Raw genomic sequence first — 24,230 nt, 5'->3', positions numbered from 1 at the left:
CTCCACACACAAAGCAATTGCACACTGGCAGGTCAGGTGTCCGAAAGAACAGACACCATATCCATATAAGTATATAGTTCTGGCAATACCGCCATGACCTTCTTCTTCTGTGTGGATGCACACATATTACCCGAACTCTTACGGGACTTGGTAAGAATGTCATCTGCGAGTAATGAGTGTGTTGGGTAGGGGCACTACGAATATAGTGTGTGGACATATAAGATGAGAATGTGGGTCTTGCGGGAGGTGTGGGCCTGATAGTCCCTGCAGTTGCACTATCCTCTGTGTCCTCGGTGGCTCAGAGGGATAGAGCGTCTGCCATGAAAGCAGGAGATCCCAGGTTCGAGTCCTGGTCGGAGAACACATTTTCACCTGTCCCCATTGATGTATATCAATACCCATCAGCAGCTGAAGGTATTAATATATAATTGTAATTAGTCAGTGCAGCCCAAAAGCTACAAAATGATAACCTCCTACAACAATCACCAAATAAAAGCAAATGCATGTGACAAATCGTTAATGTGAAGACTGGTAGAGGAAAACAAGTACAAAGTGACGTTAAGCTAAAAATAAATGGAATATTATGCATCTATAAAAAATAGACAGCAAATGAATTCAACCACTACTTCAAAAAAACAGTTGAAAATCTGACTGACAACCTCAAGACTAATCGTTTATAAAATTAGAACCAAATTTGTGCCCTGACAATCATAAACAAAGATAGAAAAAATATTCTTAGCAAAACAAAGAAAAATCATTTGTTGGGCAAGCTGAAAACCCGTGCTTTCTCCTTCATTATTTCGGTAACTTTATCATAAAGCATTGGCACACACACAGTAAACTCTACATTCGTGAATGCTACATTTCCTAGTAATCTAAAAATTTTGGAGATCATACATGTTCATAAAAAAGGAAGTAAAGAAGATCCTAGCCACTATCGACCTATTGCGGTGCTCTCAACATTTAGTAAAGTATTTGAATATATAATGGTCATCAGACTTAATTCATTTGCAACCAAAACAAAAATCCTCTCACTTACTCAATTTGGCTTCCAAGCAAAGATAACTACTGCTGTTGCAATACATGACTTATCAGATCTTACTCTGGAGGTGGTCGACAAAAAATTTCCAGACATTTGTATTTTTCGAGATGTCACAATCGACATGTTTAATCACAGCTTCCTGCTGCAAAATATTTATTCCTATGGAATAAGAGGAAGCACCCCTGATTGGTATAAAAGCTATCTGAAAGATCGACAGCAGTTTGTTGAACTAAACGAAATCGAGCCATCAGGAACAACCATTCATGCACGTTGTTCCACACAAACCATAAAGCAAGGTGTTCCCCAAGGCTCATTCTTAGGCCACTTGATGTTTTACTTTACCCAAATGATCTTCCACATAGCCTATCAGACACCAGTGCTGTTTGTCGATGACACCACTGTTTTCATATCTGCTTCACAAGAAACTCTCCGGTCTGCTGTAGATAGAACCACAGATCAATTAAACTCATGTCTTAAGGGTAACAGGTTGCTTCTTAATGTGAAAATGAGAGTTAGACTGACTTTGCACACTGCCTAAAATAGAAATCTACTGGTGCCAACTGTATCACTGAACAATGATAATGTTGAATTTCGCAGTGAAAGTGAATTCTTAGGGGTTTCCATAACTGATACCCTTACTTGAAAGAGGTGCATTGATTTAACTAGCACAAAATTCAGAAAAAGTAAGATTTATGATCAGATCAATAAGGAATGCTATAAACACAAGTAGACTGATAACAATGTGTTATGCTATTTCCACTCAGTACTTTATTATGGCATTATTTTTTTGTGTCAAAATAAAGTCAGTTAAGTTGTTTGCACGTCAAAAGAAAGTAGTCAAACAATTTAATTCAAACAGCAAAGATGAACATGTAAACCATTTTTTAAAGGTTGAATATGTTTCCACTTCCATACCGATACATATTATAAATACTTCATTTTTCTATGAAAAGCATTAACAAACCTGACAGAAATATGAATGGCCACCATCATGATGTAAGGTCAAAAACCTCTCTATGACTGGTTTCCCACTCAACAAACTTATAGAGTAATGGTGATAAATGTATGGAAACAAAATTATATAAGCACCTTCTAGCATCGAAAAAAGATGTTAATGAATTTAAAAAGAAAGTAAAATTATTCTTAATAAATCACTGTTTTTACCCCAGAAAGGGATTTTTGTGTCTGATGTGACCTAATAAGCAAAGGTATATTAAAACAGTCATTACTTACACCTTTTTGGTGCACACTTATGCTGTGTGTAGAAATAAAAGTAAGTGAATTAAAAATGTTACTGTCTGATTAAACAAGTCATCTTGCCCACTCATGCAGAATATAAAAAAATAAGATTATAAACTACATGAAGTTGTAGCTATTGGAACTTGTGATGTACAGGTAACAATAACACTATTAATGCTATAATGTTCCTGCCTGCTGTATGTAAAGAGCCTTTAGCACAATTTTGTGAAAATGTTGTATGATATTCATGTTGTATATGTTGCAGATCTGTAATATGTATTTTGAATTGACTTATCTAATGTAATATTGTGGTGTGAAATTGTGATTTAGTGTGTTTCAGTGCACGATGCGCCAGCCCCACGGCAGACGGCGGAAGAAGGCCGGCTGGTGCATTATGCAGGTGACACAGTTTTGCAACGAGCGTCGGTATGTGTGTATGTGTGCAGCAGCCATCAACAGCGAGAATGCAGCGTTAGCAAAATTACACAGGCGCGTGCCGCGAGTGGCGCGGTTGGTTAGCCAACTCATCAAGAACGTTCTAATTCAGCAGCAGTCTGCACTATTTAAGGGCATCAGAGGTGGGCGTCGCCATTCGGTTCGACCGAGTGGGCATTCGGTCGCTGTTACGTCGTCGTCATCACTGACGCTGTCCCCGAGGACCGTCCAGCGAAGGATGTTGCCAGCTGCTGCACCGGCGACTCCCAGCGTTGTCACGAGCCGCCACGTCTGCAGGAGGCATGCTGGGCTGGGCCTCGTGCTGCTAACCACTTACCACCCGTGAGGCCACTGACAGAGCGCGGTGCCACATTCCCCGGGGCTGCGCGCATCAGCACATCTCCACCACGACATGAGCAGTGGGGCTGAGCTACCGGAAAATGTGTAAAAGAACCAACAATAAAGAGGAAAATTGCTAAAAATAACCTCCTTCTTCTACCCAGCCACGCCCTACAACCCTGACCACGTCACCCGCTCCGGTCATCCTATTACACTATGCTGGAAGATGCTGTAACATGTAACAAGACTGTGATTGTAAGAGACTGTATAGCTGTGGATAATAGATGAAGATATGAAATTGTCATAAAAAGCCACAGAGAAGATAAGGAGTGGGAGGTATTGCCAGACACATATCTGAAAAATAAATGGATAATTTGTAATACATGGTATAAGAAATGAGATAGTCACAACTCGGACTTTGGAACAGAACTTCATAATAGACTGTATAATAGTAACTGAAGAAATCAGAAGATGCCTGATAGAACTGAAAGTGATATCAAACATTAATCTTGAATGTGATGACAGACTATTGGTAAGAATGTTGATGAAATTCAGAATGGATCACACAGGAAGATAGAGCAACTCAAAAGATATACAAGAAAAAGATATCAAACATTAATCTTGAATGTGATGACAGACTATTGGTATGAATGTTCATGAAATTCAGGATGCATCACACAGGAAGATAGAGCAACTCAAAAGATATACAAGAAAAAGATTAAGACACAGCTTCCAAGTTTGAGAGCGAGGATGCAGAGGAAGACTGGAGGAGGTTCAAACAGGCCCTAATCGAGGCAGTGGAAGGGGATCAGTATAATTCAGACACAAAGAGACTCCACTGTGATATGAGAGAACTGCAGAAGCAGTCAAGAAGAAGAAGAATGAATGGAGAGCATGGTTCAAAAAAAGAATGGATCATAATAGTGACAAATGCAAAGGACAGTAGAGCAATGAGGAAAATAATAGCATTTTGTGAGCGTATGTCTTGGGAAAAATTCACAAAAGAAATAGAAGACAATTTTAAGGATGACAGGAAGATATTACACAACATACTAGGTTTCAGAAGGAAGTAAAAAGAAAATACTCCAAAAGTCATCATCAGAGAAGGAAGATCTTGGTGGAAGCAAGAAGAAGTACTGAATGTATGGAAAGACTACTTCACATAACTGCATGAAGGACAGGATGAAACAAATACATGTAATGAAAGAGAGGTAGACAAAAGAAACAACTCAAGTACAGAGGAAATAAAGAGAAAAGATCTGCAGATGCTAGATGCAGGGAAAAATATATTAGAAATTACAAATGGCAAAGCTCTTGGATTAGATGACATCACAGTGGCAACAATCAGAGCCACAGGACCTGTCAGAATTCTGTGGCTAAAGTGAATAATGAGGATAGCATGGACACATGGAGAGATTCCTGATGATTAGACAATGACAGTTATTGTACCTATTTTAAGAATGGTAACAAGGCACTCTGTGATAACTACAAAGGAAAGGGATTACTGTGACAATGCATGAAGGTTTAGGAAAAGAAAGGGTGGATCACTCTAAAGCGATAGAGGGACCCAGTCCCACCAAAATTTTGTTGATATATTTTTTTTCAGTTTTATATCAGACATTTCGAGTATGACATGATTGTGGCGCAGTATGACTGACAGGAAGCTGAAGTAATCAGACTCAGTTCTCTCTGTTGCAGACAGACATTAATCCAAAGCCAAAGCCAACGGCAGATGGCCTGTAGCCCTGTACACATCCACACTGCCGACCTGCATTTATAGTGATGTGATCAAGTGGTTTCTCCTCCTCCACCTTGATGCTCACTGAAGCATAACAGCGAACCAGCAACCACAGCCCCGGTGGATGGGCCACCACACGTGTAACCCTCTTTCACTGCACCACAACCACACAGTGAGGCCAGCGGCAGATGGTTCTTACTCTCACATCCCTATCTCCTGAAACTGCAGTCACCCCAGCGAACCCCACCGCCCCTGTCATGTTCTCACTCTCCTCCCCTGGCCCACATGTCCACAAGTCTTCACAGTGTTTAGGACCAGCCCCCTTGGGCCCGTAGCAGTTAACTGTAGTTGCTGTCACATGCCTTACTGCATTCCCCCCATTTCCCTCCCCCCCCTCCTTACAGCTATTCATTAGTGGGAAATGTGGAAAACAGCAAACGAGGCCTCCTCTCACTAGTGTCCCGTATTCTGGGGCTGTGTAGTTGAAACTCGAGTCTTCATACAGTGATTTAAGGATTGATAAAGTAGATTGTTTGCTTAAAACGCCCTTTCATTTATTCAGTGTGGAAAGAAGCTGGATACCAAGCGGTTAGATCCACATGAACCAAAAGATTTCTCGATGTCTCAACTTGACGGAAAGTAGAAGAGAACTTTCTGCAACACATGGTTCCGTAAAACGCCTTGGTTAATAGTGATTGAAGAGAAGCAAAACTTATTTTGTTTGTGTTTTGTGTTATTTGGTGATGAAGGATTGTGAACAACAGTCAGCTGTAAGGACCTAAAGCATTTAAGTGAACGAATAAAGAAAAATGAAGAAAATAGATTCCATTTACAAAATGCTTGTCAAAACAAAATGTTTGACGCAGTTAACATTGCTGCTTCAATTGATTTGGCATATAAAATGTCAATTCAGCAAACTGTGGCTATTTCTTAGAGTTGTTATCTCTTCAAGGACATATTGTAAACGGGTTAGAAGACCAGTTCTGGTATTTCCGTACATAAATATACATCACACATGACACAAAATGAACTGTAGTGGCGACTTCTGCCACTGAGTGTATCAAGATGACCAGTGTAGTGGGAAGAGGTAGAAGTACCATATTAAAACAAGTCCGAGCTTTCCAAGTGATTTATTTGTTTCCACTACAGTGCCCCGTTTACCTTGGTCTGCGTCGCAGCGTCCCTCAATGCTGAGGCCACCGACCCAGCGACCCAATGCAATTCGCTGTTGTGCGTCAGCCTTGTAGGGCCACATTGTCAGGGCTGCGCTGGCAGCCGACTCAGCGTTCTTCTTCCCCATTGACTCAGCGCTGCTCCACTGGGAGCCGCAGACGGCCAGCTGCGTTCTTCTTTGCTGGCGTGGCTGAGATCGTGGCGACAAGGAGCGTCGGCGATCCAGTATCCGACTCTACGGCCCTCACCTCAGAATGCCTCCAGCGTGTGTTGGAAGCCAGGACAACTGCCCACGGCAGCGAGTTGTGGAGTGGCTGGCGCTGGCTGGCTACGGACCCCGCGTTGGCCTCAGAGGGTCGAACCAACGACCTGCTGTGGACTGGAATGCTGGTGCCCCATCTGCTGCTGCGTGTAGCTGATGGTGTGACACGCCCCGCCGTCCAGGAGAGCTGCCACACTTGAATGAATCTTGTTAGAAACCCGCACCTATTTATACACGGCTGTGTGCCTCTGTTTTCTAGCGCACTGCTCCACGTCACATACTCACAACACCTAGGTTGCGCCAATGGGCCCCTTCTGCCTGTAACTTGTGCTGTGCAAACCGCTGCGTTTACGCTTTTCAGTAGTTCGATAGCCCTGTGGCCTCCATTCTACCTCGCAACCGGTGGTCAGCTAACTTACTATCAACAGGCCCACACCAGGCTGTAACTTGTGCACTCAGAAATGTTACACCGAATCTTACCTGTGGTGCAGCTACATTATTCCCCTCTTCGGAAAGACTCGGTCCCCAGGTCGACCCTTGACTAGCCCTTAACTTATTTGGGTCGGTACCTATGGCATATTTCCTTACTATTAGAAAACTTAAATGTGGACTAGTGTCCCTTAAAACCATGACATGAAACAAGAAGTAAAAATTCCTTATTGGACGACCGCTGCTCGATCAACCCCTTACCTACTCGTCTCACACCCTCGGTATCCAAGCCACTGGAACTTGGACTACCCTTGGTTCCCCCTTGGAAGTAGCTCTTCACCTGATCAGAAGAAAACAACACATAACAAAGTTAAGGCTGTGATGACACTTGGCACAGGGGTGTTCAAAATGATCGTTAATTGCCGTTGCCTTTCCCTATACTGAGTGACATTTTGCACAAGCTGTTCAGCTGATATGCGCCCCCTCTTGCTCTAAAATGAACTGATCACGTGCTTTGTTTAAAACCTTATCCCTCAACTTCGCTGGCACTACTACCCTTGGCCCTAACTTTGTTTCCATGCACAGAAGACCGTCGTACATATTAAATTGTGGCTGTTTACGATACAAATTACAATCGTTGCCCGCATCCTGTAATTTTTGCCATACTGCTATGACTTCTACTTTTGCCACCTTCCTACTTAATGCATCCGCACTACCGTGCTTCTTCCCAGGCTTTTGCACCACCTCGTAGTAGAATTCACTAGGCCTCACAGCCCATCTAGCGAGTCTAGTGGACGGATACTTCAACCCCAACAACCACTTCAATGCAGCATGATCAGTCACTACCGGAAATGGTTCAAATGGCTCTGAGCACTATGGGACTTAACTTCTGAGGTCATCAGTCCCCTAGAACTTAGAACTACTTAAACCTAACTAACCTAAGGACATCACACACATCCATGCTCGAGGCAGGATTCGAACTTGCGACCGTAGCGGTCGCGCGGTTCCGGACTGTAGCGCCTAGAACCGCTCGGCCACCCCGGCCGGCACTACCGGAAATCTTCGCCCATATAAATAACATTTAAAATATGTGATTCCATAGATCACGCTAAGCATCTCCCTCTTAGTTGTTGAGTAATTCCTCTCTGCTGCATTCAACTGCCTAGACGCATAGGCTACAGGATGTTCTTTCCCATCAATTTCCTGAATAAGAACACACCCTAATGATTGATTCTAGGCATCACATGCTAGTGTAAACTCCTTTTCAAAATCTGGAAACACAAGAACCGGACGTGATGTTAAAACTTCTTTCAGTTTGTCAAACGCTTTCTGGCGCTCTTCTATCGACTCAAATTTCACACCCTTCCGTAACAATCGTGTCAACAGCTGCACTATATCTGCAAAATCCTTAACGAAATTTCGATAGAAATTGAAAATTCCGATGAAGGATTGCACTTCCTTAACTGTTTTCGGTTCCCGAAAATCCCTTATAGTCTGTACCAACCTCGGACTGTTCGCACTTCGTCCTTACTGATAATATGACCCAAATATTTTACTTCTTCTAATGCAAAATGTCGCTTCTCCAGGCTCAACGGCAAATGAGCTGCTCTTAACCTCATAAAGACTTCCCTTAACAGCTGTCTATGTTGCTCCATGCTACTTGAAAACACTATAGTCATCCAAATAAACAAGACACTGCCGTGGTTTCAAACCCCTCAAGACTCTGTCTAGCAACCACTGAAACGTTGCCGGGGCGTTTCTCAAACCGAATGGCATTCTAATATACTGGTAATAGCCTCCAGGTGTAGAGAAAGCAGTTTTAGGACGATCCTCTGGAGCCACCTCTAACTGATGATAACCACTTGTCAAATCTATCGTAGAAAACTACTGGCACTGTCCTAAGTGATCCAAATAATAATGGTGTACGACGAGGGCCTCCCGTCGGGTCGACCGCTCGCCTGGTGCAAGTATTTCGATTTGACGCCACTTCGGCGACTTACGCGTCGATGAGGATGAAATAATGATGATTAGGACGACACAGCACCCAGTCCCTGAGAGGAGAAAATCTCCGACCCAGCCGGGAATCGAACCTGCGCCCTTATGATTGACAATCTTTCGCGCTGACCACTCAGACACCGGGGCCGGACCTGTATTTCTTAGTTCCACCCATAGATTTTTTTAGGCACAACGACAATGCCTGCTTCTCAGCATCTATTACTATGCTCTATAATACCGTCCGCAAGCTGCTGATCAATGAAATCCTCGGTATTCTGTATCGTTTACGGTAAACAGGTGCTTCATTCCCTGTTGGTATCCTATGTTGAACTAATGGAGTTGCTGGAAAAAACAAATCCTTAAATTCCCGCAATAATTCTTCCATATGCTTTCTTTCTCCTCCTTTCAAATGCTTAATTTTCTCACGCAATGCAGTTCTATCGGCAGTTAGTGGTTGATCGCTTCGCCTACCTCGCGAACACCAGTCTTCGTCATCTGGCACATCCAAATTTGCTACTAAAACTCCTTTCCTCAAATTCACGTCTACAGCGCTAAAATTATCCACATTCACGGGAACTACTCGCCCGTCGTTCCCCTCCTGTACGCGTACAACACTACGTTTCACAAAACAACCCACTGGACCCAAAACTTCATTGTCCTTCAATGGTTCAATAACACATACTGTACCCACAGGCAGATTCGACTCCATACTTACCCAAAGCGACTTCCCGGTGCCACTAGACACACACTCACGCGAAGTAAGCCTTAATGCTAATGTACACAGTTCAGTTAGTTTGTTCATTACGATGAACATTGCATTGACAACAGTTTCCCCTAGCTGAAATAACATTCCACCAAGTTCCACAGTTCGTTATCCAAGGTCAATTTTGGCATGATGTTGATGCAAGAAATCTACTCCTAGGATCATGTCGTAGCCCTTGCTTACCCATGGTACATGCGTACATTAAATCGGACTTTCTCTATTCGAAAGTCAACTGTCACTGACCCCTAAGGCGCGACCTCCTTATCTGCCACTCCACGCAACCTATAACGTGGTGGGTCTAGCTTCCTTCGTCCCATTATATTCTTAGTAGCCACTGAGACTTGCGACCTTGTGTCCAACAAAATCTTAAACTTTTTAGTTCCTATGGATCCTACCACTGAACATTCCACCTCTGCATACGTATTCGTAGCACTGAAATTAAACGGGAGCTCCCTTAGGTAGGTCTTGGGCCCCATCTGCCATTTAACGCTTTTCCACCTCTCCTATCTCCACTTCTCCATCCTCCCTGCTGCTGACTTCCACCCTTTCCTCTGTTCCTCGGTGACTGGACATGTCCCGTACGACCACACTTAAAAAATTTCACACCTGCTGTAAACACTGTTTGCTTTTCGCGTACCCCTGTTGCCACGTCTATTTCCTCACATTGAATTGCCAGGTGAATGGCAGAATACAGATCTTTCGGATTCCCTTCACGCACTTTCCGTGACATGTTGTTGTTGTGGTCTTCAGTCCTGAGTCTGGTTTGATGCAGCTCTCCATGCTACTCTATCCCGTGCAAGCTTCTTCATCTCCCAGTACCTACTGCAACCTACATCCTTCTGAATCTGCTTAGTGTATTCATCTCTTGGTCTCCCTCTACGATTTTTACCCTCCACGCTGCCCTCCAATACTAAATTGGTGATACCTTGATGCCTCAGAACATGTCCTACCAACCGATCCCTTCTTCTGGTCAAGCTGTGCCACAAACTCCTCTTCTCCCCAATCCTATTCAATACTTCCTCATTAGTTATGTGATCTACTCATCTAATCTTCAGCATTCTTCTGTAGCACCACATTTCGAAAGCTTCTATTCTCTTCTTGTCCAAACTATTTATCGTCCATGTTTCACTTCTATACATGGCTACGCTCCATACAAATACTTTCAGAAATGACTTCCTGACACTTAAATCTATACTCGATGTTAACAAATTTCTCTTCTTCAGAAACGCTTTCCTTGCCATTGCCAGTCTACATTTTATATCCTCTCTACTTCGACCATCATCAGTTATTTTGCTCCCCAAATAGCAAAACTCCTTTACTACTTTAAGTGTCTCATTTCCTAATCTAATTCCCTCAGCATCACCCGACTTAATTCGACTACATTCCATTATCCTCGTTTTGCTTTTGTTGATGTTCATCTTATATCCTCCTTTCAAGACGCTATCCATTCCATTCAGCTGCTCTTCCAAGTCCTTTGCTGTCTCTGACAGAATTACAATGTCATCGGCGAACCTCAAAGTTTTTATTTCTTCTCCATGGATTTTAATACCTACTCCGAATTTTTCTTTTGTTTCCTTTACTGCTTGTTCAATATACAGACTGAATAACATCGGGGAGAGGCTACAACCCTGTCTTACTCCCTTCTCAACAACTGCTTCCCTTTCATGTTCCTCGACTCTTATAACTGCCGTCTGGTTTCTGTACAAATTGTAAATAGCCTTTCGCTCCCTGTATTTTACCCCTGCCACCTTTAGAATTTGAAAGAGAGTATTCCAGTCAACATTGTCAAAAGCTTTCTCTAAGTCTACAAATGCTAGAAACGTAGGTTTGCCTTTCCTTAATCTTTCTTCTAAGATAAGTCGTAAGGTCAGTATTGCCTCACGTGTACCAGTATTTCTACGGAATACAAACTGATCTTCCACGAGGTCGGCTTCTACTAGTTTTTCCATTCGTCTGTAAAGAATTCGTGTTAGTATTTTGCAGCTGTGGCTTATTAAACTGATTGTTCGGTAATTTTCACATCTGTTCAAATGGCTCTGAGCACTATGGGACTCAACATCTTAGGTCATAAGTCCCCTAGAACTTAGAACTACTTAAACCTAACTAACCTAAGGACATCACACACACCCATGCCCGAAGCAGGATTCGAACCTGCGACCGTAGCGGTCCCGCGGTTCCGGACTGCAGCGCCAGAACCGCACGGCCACCGCGGCCGGCTTTCACATCTGTCAACACCGGCTTTCTTTGGGATTGGAATTATTATATTCTTCTTGAAGTCTGAGGGAATTTCGCCTGTTTCATACATCTTGCTTACCAGATGGTAGAGTTTTGTTAGGACTGGCTCTCACAAGGCCGTCAGTAGTTCCAATGGAATGTTGTCTACTCCGGGGGCCTTGTTTCCACTCAGGTCTTTCAGTGCTCTGTCAAAATCTTCACGCAGTATCGTATCTCCCATTTCATCTTCATCTACATTCTCTTCCATTTCCATAATATTGTCCTCAAGTACATCGCCCTTGTATAGACCCTCTATATACTCCTTCCACCTTTCTGCTTTCCCTTCTTTGCTTAGAACTGGGTTTCCATCTGAGCTCTTGATGTTCATACAAGTGGTTCTCTTATCTCCAAAGGTCTCTTTAATTTTCGTGTAGGCAGTATATATCTTACCCCTAGTGAGATAAGCCTCTACATCCTTACATTTGTCCCTTAGCCATCCCTGCTTAGCCATTTTGCACTTCCTATCGATCTCATTTTTGAGACGTTTGTATTCCTTTTTGCCCGCTTCATTTACTGCATTTTTAAATTTTCTCCTTTCATCAATTAAATTCAATATTTCTTCTGTTACCCAAGGATTTCTATTAGCCCTCGTCTCTTTACCTACTTGATCCTCTGCTACCTTCACTACTTCATCCCTCAGAGCTATCCATTCTTCTTCTACTTTATTATTTTCCCCCATTCCTGTCAATTGTTCCCTTATGCTCTCCCTGAAACTCTGTACAACCTCTGGTTCTTTCAGTTTATCCAGGTCCCATCTCCTTAAATTCCCACCTTTTTGCAGTTTCTTCAGTTTTAATCTACAGGTCATAACCAATAGATTGTGGTCAGAGTCCACATCTGCCCCTGGAAATGTGTTACAATTTAAAACCTGGTTCCTAAATCTCTGTCTTAGCATTATATAGTCTATCTGATACCTTTTAGTATCTCCAGGGTTCTTCCACGTATAGAACCTTCTTTCATGATTCTTAAACCAAGTGTTAGCTATGATTAAGTTGTGCTCTGTGCAAAATTCTACCAGACGGCTTCCTCTTTCATTTCTTAGCCCCAATCCATATTCACCTACTACGTTTCCTTCTCTCCCTTTTCCTGCTACCGAATTCCAGTCACCCATGACTATTAAATTTTCGTCACCCTTCACTATCTGAATAATTTCTTTTATTTCATCATACATTTCTTCAATTTCTTCGTCATCTGCAGAGCTAGTTGGCATATAAACTTGTACTACTGTAGTAGGTGTGGGCTTCGTATCTATCTTGGCCACAATAATGCGTTCACTATGCTGTTTGTAGTAGCTTACCCGCATTCCTACTTTTTTATTCATTATTAAACCTACTCCTGCATTACCCCTATTTGATTTTGTGTTTATAACCCTGTAGTCAACTGACTAGAAGTCTTGTTCCTTCTGCCACCGAACTTCACTAATTCCCACTATATCTAACTTTAACCTATCCATTTCCCTTTTTAAATTTTCTAACCTACCTGCCCGATTAAGTGATCTGACATTCCACTCTCCGATCCGTAGAACGCCAGTTTTCTTTCTCCTGATAACGACATCCTCTTGAGTAGTCCCCGCCCGGAGATCCGAATGGGGGACTATTTTACCTCCGGAATATTTTACCCAAGAGGACGCCATCATCATTTAATCATACAGTAAAGCTGCATGCCCTCGGGAAAAATTACGGCCGTAGTTTCCCCTTGCTTTCAGCCGTTCGCAGTACCAGCGCAGCAAGGCCGTTTTGGTCATTGTTACAAGGCCAGACCAGTCAATCATCCAGACTGTTGCCCTTGCAACTACTGAAAAGGCTGCTGCCCCTCTTCAGGAACCACACGTGTGTCTGGCCTCTCAACAGATACCCCTCCGTTGTGGTTGCGCCTACGGTACGGCTATCTGTATCGCTGAGGCACGCAAGCCTCCCCACCAACGGCAAGGTCCATGGTTCATGGGGGGGTTCCGTGACATATGCGCCGGTAATCCTCTCAAAAATACATCAAGTGCCCATTGCTCGGCCTCCTGTAACAGAACACTATTCGCTTCATCACTCTCACCCAACTAGTAAGTATATTCATTAATTTGCCTAATCCTGTCCGCAAACTTCTCCATCGTCTCCCCCTCTCTCTTTGATATTGTACTTAACCCCTCACTAAACTACCGAGCGCTATTCTGTTTCTTGTACCTTTGTAAAAGCCCATTCTTCAACTGCTTAAACTGTCCTGCCATCCTTAAGGCCTCAGAACACCTTACATATATCTTCGCTTCACCCGTTAATCTAATCTTGGCTACGTGTAACAACTGCTCATCAGACCAACCATTCATCACAGCTGAAATTTACATGTCCTCCACAAACGAACGCACATTCTCAAATGCCTTGCCAGAAAACGGAATAATCAAACTCATGGCAGCTGGATCAATTTCCTGCACCCTAGGCAACAACGACTGATCAGATGCGGTTTCCCGCTCACTTCTAACTGTTAATTCATTTCTCAACTGCGTATTGTCTGCTGTCAATTGTGCTATCTTTTCCAACAAAATCCGCACCTCTTCTGGTTCCGACACACCTTGCGGCCTTGCCTCTGCCATTGTGTTGCTTTCGTTCCCAGTTTGTCCCGAAACAGAACATTTAAGTACAAGAACAACCTGACTTCTTACAGCTCCGTATTATCACACTCGGTATCATCATAAACCAATACAAAAGTAATTAAAGGCCCAGAAAAACAACATCTTACTGCTCCAATCACACTAACACTTATTCTGACAAAATAATATGCCTACGCAAAAATCTACAATGTGGTTTTCCAGGAACCATACTCGAAAAAACGAAAAAAGGCAAGAAAACGTCCAATACTCAAAAGAAAACTGGTCAAAACTCACCACATCTTGTGAATGTAATGCAGGCGGTGTGCTCAAACACTGTACTGGACAAACTCTGTCCTCTATTCTTCCACCGAATGTATCAGGATGACCAATGTGGCGGGAAGAGGTATAGGGCACCGTATTAAGGCTCGTCCGAGCTTTCCAAATGATATATTTGTTTCCACTACAGTGCTCTGTTCACCTCAATCCATGTCACAGGGTCTCGCAATGCTGAGGCCACCGCCCCAGCGACCCAATGCAATGCGCTGCTGTGAGTCAGTCTGGTAGGGCCGCGTCGTCAGGGCTGCCGACTGAGCCGTCTTCTTCCCCGTGGACTCAGCGCCACTCTGCTGGGAGCCACAGATGGTCAGCTGCGTCCTTCTTTGCTGGTGTGGCTGAGATCGTGGCGACAACGAGCGCCCACAATCCGGCGTCCGAATCTGCGGCCCTCACTTCAGGATGCCTCCGGCATGTGTTGGAAGCCAGGACGATTGCCCGCAGCAGCGAGTCGTGGAGTGGCCTGGCGCTGGCTGGCTACGGACCCCGCGTTGGCCTCAGAAGGTCGAACCAGCGACCTGCTGTGGACTGGAACACTGGCACCCCATCTGCTGCTGCATGTAGCTGATGGTGTGACACGCCCCGCCGTCCAGGAGAGCTGCCACACTTGAATGAATCTTGTTAGAAACCCGCACCTATTTATTCGCAGCTGTGTGCCTCTGTTTTTCTAGCGCGCCGCTCCGAGTCACATACTCACAACACCTAGGTTGCGCCAATGGGCCCCTTCTGCGTGTAACTTGTGCCATGCAAACCGCTGCGTTTACGCTTTTCAGTAGTTCGATAGCCCTGTGGCCTCCATTCTACCTCGCAACCGGTGGTCAGCTAACTTACTGTCAACAGGCCAGCGCCTGACTGTAACTTGTGCGCTCAGAAATGTTACACCGAATCTTACTTTCCTATCATAAACTGTGGTGCCGCTACAGAACTTTTAGACTGTATGTATCAAGTTTACATTGAAGAGCTGACTAAAGGCACTAGTGCATCATTTTTGTTTCTGTGCAGGCAGATGAAACAACAGATATTACATGCAGAAGTATATTTGTCATTATACTGCAGTATATTAAAGGGAAGAGACCAACTGAAAGATTCCTTTCCTTTGAAAATGTTAATAGTGTGGGTGTAGTAAGGTTCTAAAAAAAAGTCTGGATCATTTCAATGTTCAAGAAAAAGTTATTACTCAGGAATATGATAGCGGCTCACTAATGAGTGGCTGTCATGGTGGCGTACAGACCCTGATGCAACGTACTTTTCCATATGCCACATATGTCCACTGTTGTGCACACCAAATGAATTTGGTTATTCAGAATGCTTGTAGTAAAAATATAGTCTGTTAGATTGTTCTTCGTAAATTTCTGGATTTACAACGTTTTTATCTTCATCATCTGAGCGAAGTGATTTGTTATGGATACTGCAACAAGAGAATTCCTTCAGTCTCTCTAACTAGATGGAACTTCCAGTCTCGCATAGTAATTAATGTTCAAGAAAACAAATTACACTTACTGGAGTGTTTTGATAATATTCGGTAAGAAGATTCTTGGGATGATATTAAATAAGAGAAAAATTTTCTGTAAGAAATTTAATTCACAATCCAGACTATTTGTTCTTTACAATTTTTTTCAACAGACTTGTTGATATTTTGTATAACATAGTTCAGATGCAAAGTGCAAATGCCATTACTATATCCAACGCATTATGCCATTTTGAACATTGAAAGGTGTCCAGTTTCTGAAGACGAATGTTTTGTTTCTTCAAGAAAACATTCCAGATTCCAGTTATAGGACTGAACCAAATCTGACACACATGCCAAAGAAGGGTATGACATTGTCGTCACTCAACTGAAAGTAAGATCCCAAAACTCTCATATGTTCATCAGCTTCTAAATCAATGCTTCTTTCAAAGAACATTTCCAGCCACATTAGTCAATAATTTTTACAGCCTCTTTATTTGCCATGATAAATTGAGAAATAAACTATCAGTGATTTATCACAGTGATATATCTAAAGGCATTACATTGTTTTGTTCAGCTTTCTTGTGGAAATACTCTTCGAAGAAGAGTTCACTGAAGTATACAAAACATTGCAAACTGTGATAACTACACCTGTTTGAACAGCAGAAGAAGAGCGTAGTTTCAGCACTTCAAAAAGATTTAAAACTTTCCTTTGGAATAGTATGGGGCAGGAAAGGCTGAACTCATAGTGCCACCACATTTTTTGTATTTTAATATCGCAGTCAGCCTTCATATTTAATTCTAGGGACTAGCATGTCCTTCTAGATGAAATCACTGAAATTGTATCATAAAATGACCCGAGTATAATACAATCAATTTCCTATTAGTGTCCAGTGTATGTTATGCATCATGAAGTATTTTTGCAAGACTTTTGCCCCTTTAAATAGGAGCGTTATTCCTGAAGACCTGCAATACCTCAAACTTTCATAAGCGTGGTTTATGTGTCTCAGCACACAGCTAATGTGCTGAGTGTGCAAATGAGAACAATAGTTTGAACATGTACCACACAAATCGCATTTCAAACAACTGAATATTAGAATAACATTATAGCACAGCATTGTCTGAAAATGCTCATAAGCTGAAAAGAATATAGCCCTTTTATATGTGTCCTTTTATGATCTGACTTTTCTGACTTATCCTTTCCTTCATGTTATACACACATCGAAAAATGTTTTGCATTACCTCGCATCCAAGAGCTCCGGAACCTGTAAAAATTTGGAAATTTGTGGTATGGTCTTATGGGACCGAACTGCTGAGGTCATAGGTCCCTAAGCCTACACACTATCTAATCTAATTTAAACTAACTTACACTATGGACAAGACACACAGCCATGCCTGAGGGAGGTCTCCAACCTCCGACGGGGGAAGCCGCACACGGACCGTGACAAGGCACCTCAGACCACAAGCCTACCCCGCGCGTCCCAGAAACTGTACAGAAAATTGGAAAAGAGATCAACAGAAACATCATTTCCCCCCTTTTTATTGCTCATGAAAACAACACATTACATGTTGTACCACCATACAGCGAGCCTTTCAGAGGTGGTGGTCCAGATTGCTGTACACACCGGTACCTCTATTACCCAGTAGCACGTCCTCTTGTATTGATGCATGCCTGTATTCGTCGTGGCATACTATCCACAAGTTCATTAAGGCACTTTTGGTCCAGATTGTCCCACTCCTCAACCGCGATTCGGCGTAGGTCCCTCAGAGTGGTTGGTGGGTCACGTCATCCATAAACAGCCCTTTTCAGTCTATCCCAGGAATGTTCGATAGGGTTCATGTCAGGAGAACATGCTGGCCACTCTAGTCGAGGGATGTCGTTACCCTGAAGGAAGTCATTCACAAGATGTGCACGATGGGGGCGCGAATTGTCGTCCATGAAGACGAATGCCTTGCCAATATGCTGCCGATATGGTTGCACTATGGATCGGAGGATGGCATTCACGTATCGTACAGCCGTCACGGCGCCTTCCATGGCCACCAGCAGCGTATGACGGCCCCACATAATGCCACCGCAAAATATCTGGGAACCTCCACTTTCTTGCACTCACTGGACATTGTGTCTAAGGAGTTCAGCCTGACCGGGTTGCCTGCAAACACGTGTCCGATGATTGTCTGGTTGAAGGCGTATGCGACACTCGTTGCTGAAGAGAACGTGATGCCAATCCTGAGCGGTCCATTCGGCATGTTGTTGGGCCCATCTGTACCGCGCAGCATGATGTCTTGGTTGCAATGATGGACCTCGCCATGGACGTCGGAAGTGAAGTTGCGCATCATGCATCCTATTGCGCACAGTTTGAGTCGTAACACGACGTCCTGTGGCTGCACGAAAAGCATTATTCAACATGATGGCGTTGCTGTCAGGGTCCAGTAGTAGCCCTTGGGCGGCCTAAGCGAGGCATGTCATGGACATTTCCTGTCTCTCTGTATCTCTTCCATGTCCGAACAACATCGCTTTGGTTCCCTCCGAGACGCCTGGACACTTCCCTTGGTGAGAGCCCTTCCTGGCACAAAGTAACAATGCGGACGCGATCGAACCGCGGTAGTGACCGTCTAGGCATGGTTGAAATAGAGATAACACTAGCCGTGTACCTCCTTTCTGGTGGAATGACTGGAACTGGTCGGCTGTCGGACCCCTTCCGTCTAATAGGCGCTGCTCATGCATGGTCGTTTTAATCTTTGGGCGGGTTTAGTGACACCTCTGAACAGTCAAAGGGAGGGACTGTGTCTGTGATACAACATCCACAGTCAACGTCTATCTTCAGGAGTTCTGGGAACTGGGGTGATGCGAAACTTTTTTTGGTGTGTGTAGATTTCCATCATCATAATGACAAGCCATTCGCCATCCACTAATGCATAAAGTCCTACTCCAGACTTCTGCAGGCATTACAGTCTTCAGCCATGCATGTCCGTACTGGTGCTGCATGTTTTTAATGTCATCTACACACGCTTTTACTAGGTCATCTTCTGGGTCTGTTGTGATCTCCTGGTTTCAGTAAAGATATTTGGTCGTCAAGAGAAATATAAATATTAAAAGCAACTCAAATTCTGGTTAAACTAGTGCTGGTCTGGTCCAGGTGGCAGATACAGTATCACTGTGATCAGATTTCACCAAAGAAGACGTTAAAGTGGGTGGTCTGATCAATAGTACTTACGGAAAAACTGCTTACAATATAGATTATAAAGCAGGGTCGGCCAGAAACTCAGCACGAGCCGCTCTCTCTCGTTTCCGTGCACATTTCCCCCACCATCCCGCTAAGCTACCTGAGCGGGAATTGTAAACGCACCGCTTAGACAGCAGAGCAGTCGCGCACGGAACACAGACCGGCTTGCATGCCGCTTTTAATCGGAAATTACACTATAGATCGATCAGTTGCATTTGAAAATGACCGGGGGGGGCTTTAATGCGGCATATCGTCTTGGAAACGTCTCAAAACAGATGCGAGGTAGACAGTGTCCTGAAAACGATTTGAAAACTGCTCCAGTATTTCTTCCAACACCGAACTGAAATGTTAAAATGAGCTTACGGAAATTGGCGGTGGTCTTTTTCAGAAGTTGTCCCTTCCACAATGTAATTTTAATTTTAAATGCATCCACCTTTCCCATTTAAATCAGATTTTAATTGCTTCTCACTTTGCACCGTCTGATTAAGGGTGTTCAAGTGAGCAATCAAGTCGACTAAAAATGCGAGGTTTTGCAACCCATTCCGGATCTTCTAATGTTGGTTCCTATTTACCTTTTTCTTTCATTAATTGAACAAAAGCAGGTCTTCACTTGAAAAATCGTTCCAAGTATGCCTATCGACTCAACCAACGCACTTCGCTGTGGTAAATCACGTTCCCATGCTGTTCTTGCAGTTTTATCAAAAGCTATTGAAACTGTTGAGCAAGCAGTGAAGGAAACAAAAGAAAAATTTGGAGTAGGTATTAAAATCCATGGAGAAGAAATAAAAACTTTGAGGTTCGCCGATGACATTGTAATTCTGTCAGAGACACCGAAGGACTTGGAAGAGCAGTTGAACGGAATGGACAGTGTCTTGAAAGGAGGGTATAAGATTAACATCAACAAAGGGCAAAACGAGGATAATGGAATGTAGTCGAATTAGGTCGGATGATGCCGAGAGAATTAGATCAGGAAATGAGACGCTTAAAGCAGTAAATGAGTTTTGCTATTTGGGGAGCAAAATAACTGATGATGGTCGAAGTAGAGAGGATATAAAATGTAGACTGGCAATGGCAAGGAAAGCGTTTCTGAGGAAGAGAAATTTGTTAACATCGAGTATAGATTTAAGTGTCAGGAAGTCGTTTCTGAAAGTATTTGTATGGACTGTAGCCATGTATGGAAGTGAAACATGGACGATAAATAGTTTGGACAAGAAGAGAATAGAAGCTTTTGAAATGTGGTGCTACAGAAGAATGCTGAAGATTAGATGGGTAGATCACATAACTAATGAGGAAGTATTGAATAGGATTGGGAAGAAGATAAGTTTGTGGCACAACTTGACTAGAAGAAGGGATCGGTTGGTAGGACATGTTCTGAAGCTTCAAGGGATCACCAATTTAGTATTGGAGGGCAGCGTGGAGGGTAAAAATCGTAGAGGGAGACCAAGAGATGAATACACTAAGCAGATTCAGAAGGATGTAGGTTGCAGTAGTTACTGGGAGATGAAAAAGCTTACACAGGATAGAGTAGCATGGAGAGCTGCATCAAACCAGTCTCAGGACTGAAGACCACAAGAACAACATTCAAACTGGCAATGTAATAATCTATGTGACTTTACATGATTTACTATTCGGACCATCAGTTTCACGACGTGCTCCATTCTTACAAATTTAGCACAAAGTGCTTCTTGGTGCACGAAACAACGAATTCCGTAAAAATTGTAGCTTTTTGTGCAGCAATGTTACGAGTCCGTGTTATGCCCCTCGCATCGCTGGCGCTCCGTCGGTGGTATCTGACACCAACACGTTCCAGTTCAGGCTAACTGCTTCAACTGCCTCTTCAGGTGTTTTCAGCAAGTCGATTCCACTCTTTGTACCTTTCATTGGCACCAACTCTAACAGTTCTTCTGTCACGTGCAAATTACTGTCGACTCCACGAACATAAATCGCAAGTTGTGCCATGTCCTAAATGTCGATCGACTCGTCCAAAGCAACTGAGAATGCAGTGAACTTGCTAGCATTGTCAATTAACTGCCTATAGACAACTGCTGCCATGACAGCTATGTGGCGAGCTATTGTTTGTCGCGAGAAACTAATTTCGAAAAACTTTTGTACTTCCAATGGCGTCACGAGTTCCGCTACCTCAACAATGCACTTTTTAATGAACTCGCTATTGCTGAAAGGTTTATTGTATCTGGCTACTTTGAGAGCTATTTTGTAGCTTACTTTTAATGACGGGCCACTACAGTTGGTCGTTGGCTGAAGATAAGAAACAATAGAACGGACTGTAAACACATTCGATTTCTACAAGCATATACCTACAAATACCAACAGCACACACACAATGATTTTCATGGGTTGCTTGCGCTGAGATTGGCTTGCTATACAACACTACACTCTTTTAGGTCCGCCAACTTGTTTCTTTTCTTTTATCACTAACTAAATCTTGAAATTCCTTGAGCATTGTGGTGTGATACCGCTCTATAACGTATCTGCAGTGCCCGGGGATTATGCGACTGCATAGACACTGAGAATTTTCATCCTTCTCTTCTGTACTGTACTGTACTGTAATTCTCAATCATTTTTAAATGGTCGTGACAGTGCAGCGCCACACAGCCTCTTTTTGAGTGTATGTACCGTTCCAACAACCACTATTCCTTTATACTTCCTTTAAAAAATAAGCGAATAGAGAGAAATACGTGCGCTGTCATTTCGAAAAATACCGCACCTATACCGGAAGAGGGTGTGTCGCATCGCACTACTATTGTACATGAAATGTCGTGCTATACCGTGCATTTCGGAAAAGAACCGAGCAAACCCGAGTTACACGCCGTGCCTTGACACGCCAGCGGCCCGCACACGCTGCACACGTGAAGAGAGGCACGCTGTAACTGCCCTCTCATTGAGTGTGTCCTGGTAAAGACACATCAGCATCGAGACATACCAGTATTGTGTTCGTATCTATTTTGAGTCACTATGATCTACATCACTTGAAACCTTTCATGGGAAGAGCTAATTTGGGTTTGGAATGACTACTTATGTTGGGGGCAGGGTCACTGGTGTGATTATTGTTGATTCTATCAGTAGATGGGACTTCAGCAGGCAGGGCTTTAATCTGAACAGGGAAGGAAATGGAAAACTGACTGAGCTAATAGTAGAAAACTTAAGGAGGGATAGCAATGAGGTCAGTAGTGAAATACCATCGATTACAGATCAGAGCAACAATTTCTTTAGGGAAGGCATATGAAAAGAAACAAAGTTTTGAGAAGGATTAGAACTGAAACAAACATTCAATTAGCATAAATTCAGCATACTGCATCTGTGCAAGCATCTGTTTGTTGAAAGTTTCTCGCACCGATCAGAAATTGGTTTTCCACCCAGTTATGTTTCATTCAATGTAAACGTTAAATATCTGTACTGTATTAGAATATTTGAGGGATGAAGAGTAAAATTGATGAACTATTTCTTGCACTGATGAATTAGAGTTGTCAGACCACGATGTCATAATCTTCATTTCAGAATGTCACATGATTAGTAGTATAGATGTGTTAAATGTTACAGGATTTTGGGTAGCATCTCAGATCTGTAAACGAGATATGATGATTTGTCAAATACAAACTTAACTGTCATAAATTTAAGATAACTGATATTAACAAATTTTACTTAGAGTAGCATCTGAAGGCATGTGTCACATAAAAAGGATTTCATAACAAATCCTTTATGTATGTGTACCAAGCATCTACAGGAATTTGTAATCAGTTCATAAATAACGTTGAAGAACTATTGGAGTAAACAGTTAAAAAAACAAAGTAATAGTTTCCGCTGACAACGTTAAATATCTGTATTTTCTCAAAAACTCTTCCAGTAGAAACTGATTGCAATCAGTACCATTATCACTCAATTTAATTCCTACTGTAAACTAGGATAGTTAATTGCTCCTAAGCTACCACTGATAATATCTTTAGAGACAAACCTATGATGAAAATTATATTACAAAATCAATAGTCAATGGCATCTCAGGCCATAACAAGCAGCCTCTTTATGTTAAATGTTAATACTGAAAAGGATACGAAATCTAGTAAATCTGATTATTTCAAGATGGTAATCAGTAAGCCAAAAACATTAATTTAGAAAATTACAAAAGTACATGAAATAGATTGATTTAGACAGTGCACATGAAATGGATGAAATAAACAACACATTTACTAATCAAGTTCTCATTTATTTCAAAACTGTTTTCCTCAAAAAATAACTCATATTAGACCACATTCTACAAAATAGCCATTGGTTACTCAAGAAATTTAGTTTTCTTATAGGACAAAAAGGGTACTGTATCAATCACTCAGAAAATGCACTTATGTTGATGCCATAGACCAGTGCAAGGTATACCACAAAAAAATGGAAGAATGCAATCTACACATCGAAAAAAATCTGTACATGAAACAATGATAGCAATGATTTATGGAAATCACGGAAAACCTAAATCAGGATGCCTGGACTTGGAATTGAACCGTCGTCCTCCCGAGTGCGAGTCCACTGCGCTACCTCGTTCGGTCAAATTTAGGCAGTTGGCATGTTCACTGTTCTGTGAAAGGTGTTTAAGTGCAGAAATCACAATACCCTTTTAATTAAATTAGAAAATTTTGATGTCAGAGGAGCTTTTGTGAAATGGTTCAAGTCATACCTATTTAACTTTCTGTTACTCGCATGATAATTCATGACACAGTCATTCGCGCAGATGAAAGATGTCGTCCAGAACATAAAATGTGTATTTGGACACTTTGAACGGTTTATGTGAAAAATTTTAGGCATGTTTCATTTAAATCCAAATACAATACATTTAATACGCATATACCGTGGTAAGGTGTACACTAGATGAGAAATGTTTTGGCAGTTGTTTGTAAATAGTTCCAGTACCATTTAAATTCATTATTTTCTAACACTTCTTGTCTCGTTGCTGAATCA

At 42.6% G+C, this 24,230-nt stretch overlaps 1 non-coding gene across 1 annotated transcript; it reads left to right on the top strand.

Annotated features, from left to right (window-relative positions):
- The first annotated feature begins 287 nt into the window (after nt 1-287).
- On the top strand, nt 288-361 carry Trnas-uga (transfer RNA serine (anticodon UGA)). The gene has a single exon. It is a non-coding gene; the product is annotated as a tRNA-Ser (tRNA).
- The last annotated feature ends 23,869 nt before the right edge of the window (nt 362-24,230 follow it).

Source organism: Schistocerca serialis, chromosome 3 (genome assembly GCF_023864345.2).
Source record: "Schistocerca serialis cubense isolate TAMUIC-IGC-003099 chromosome 3, iqSchSeri2.2, whole genome shotgun sequence".
NCBI lineage: Eukaryota > Metazoa > Arthropoda > Insecta > Orthoptera > Acrididae > Schistocerca > Schistocerca serialis.
This window is presented reverse-complemented; position numbering and strand designations above follow the sequence as displayed.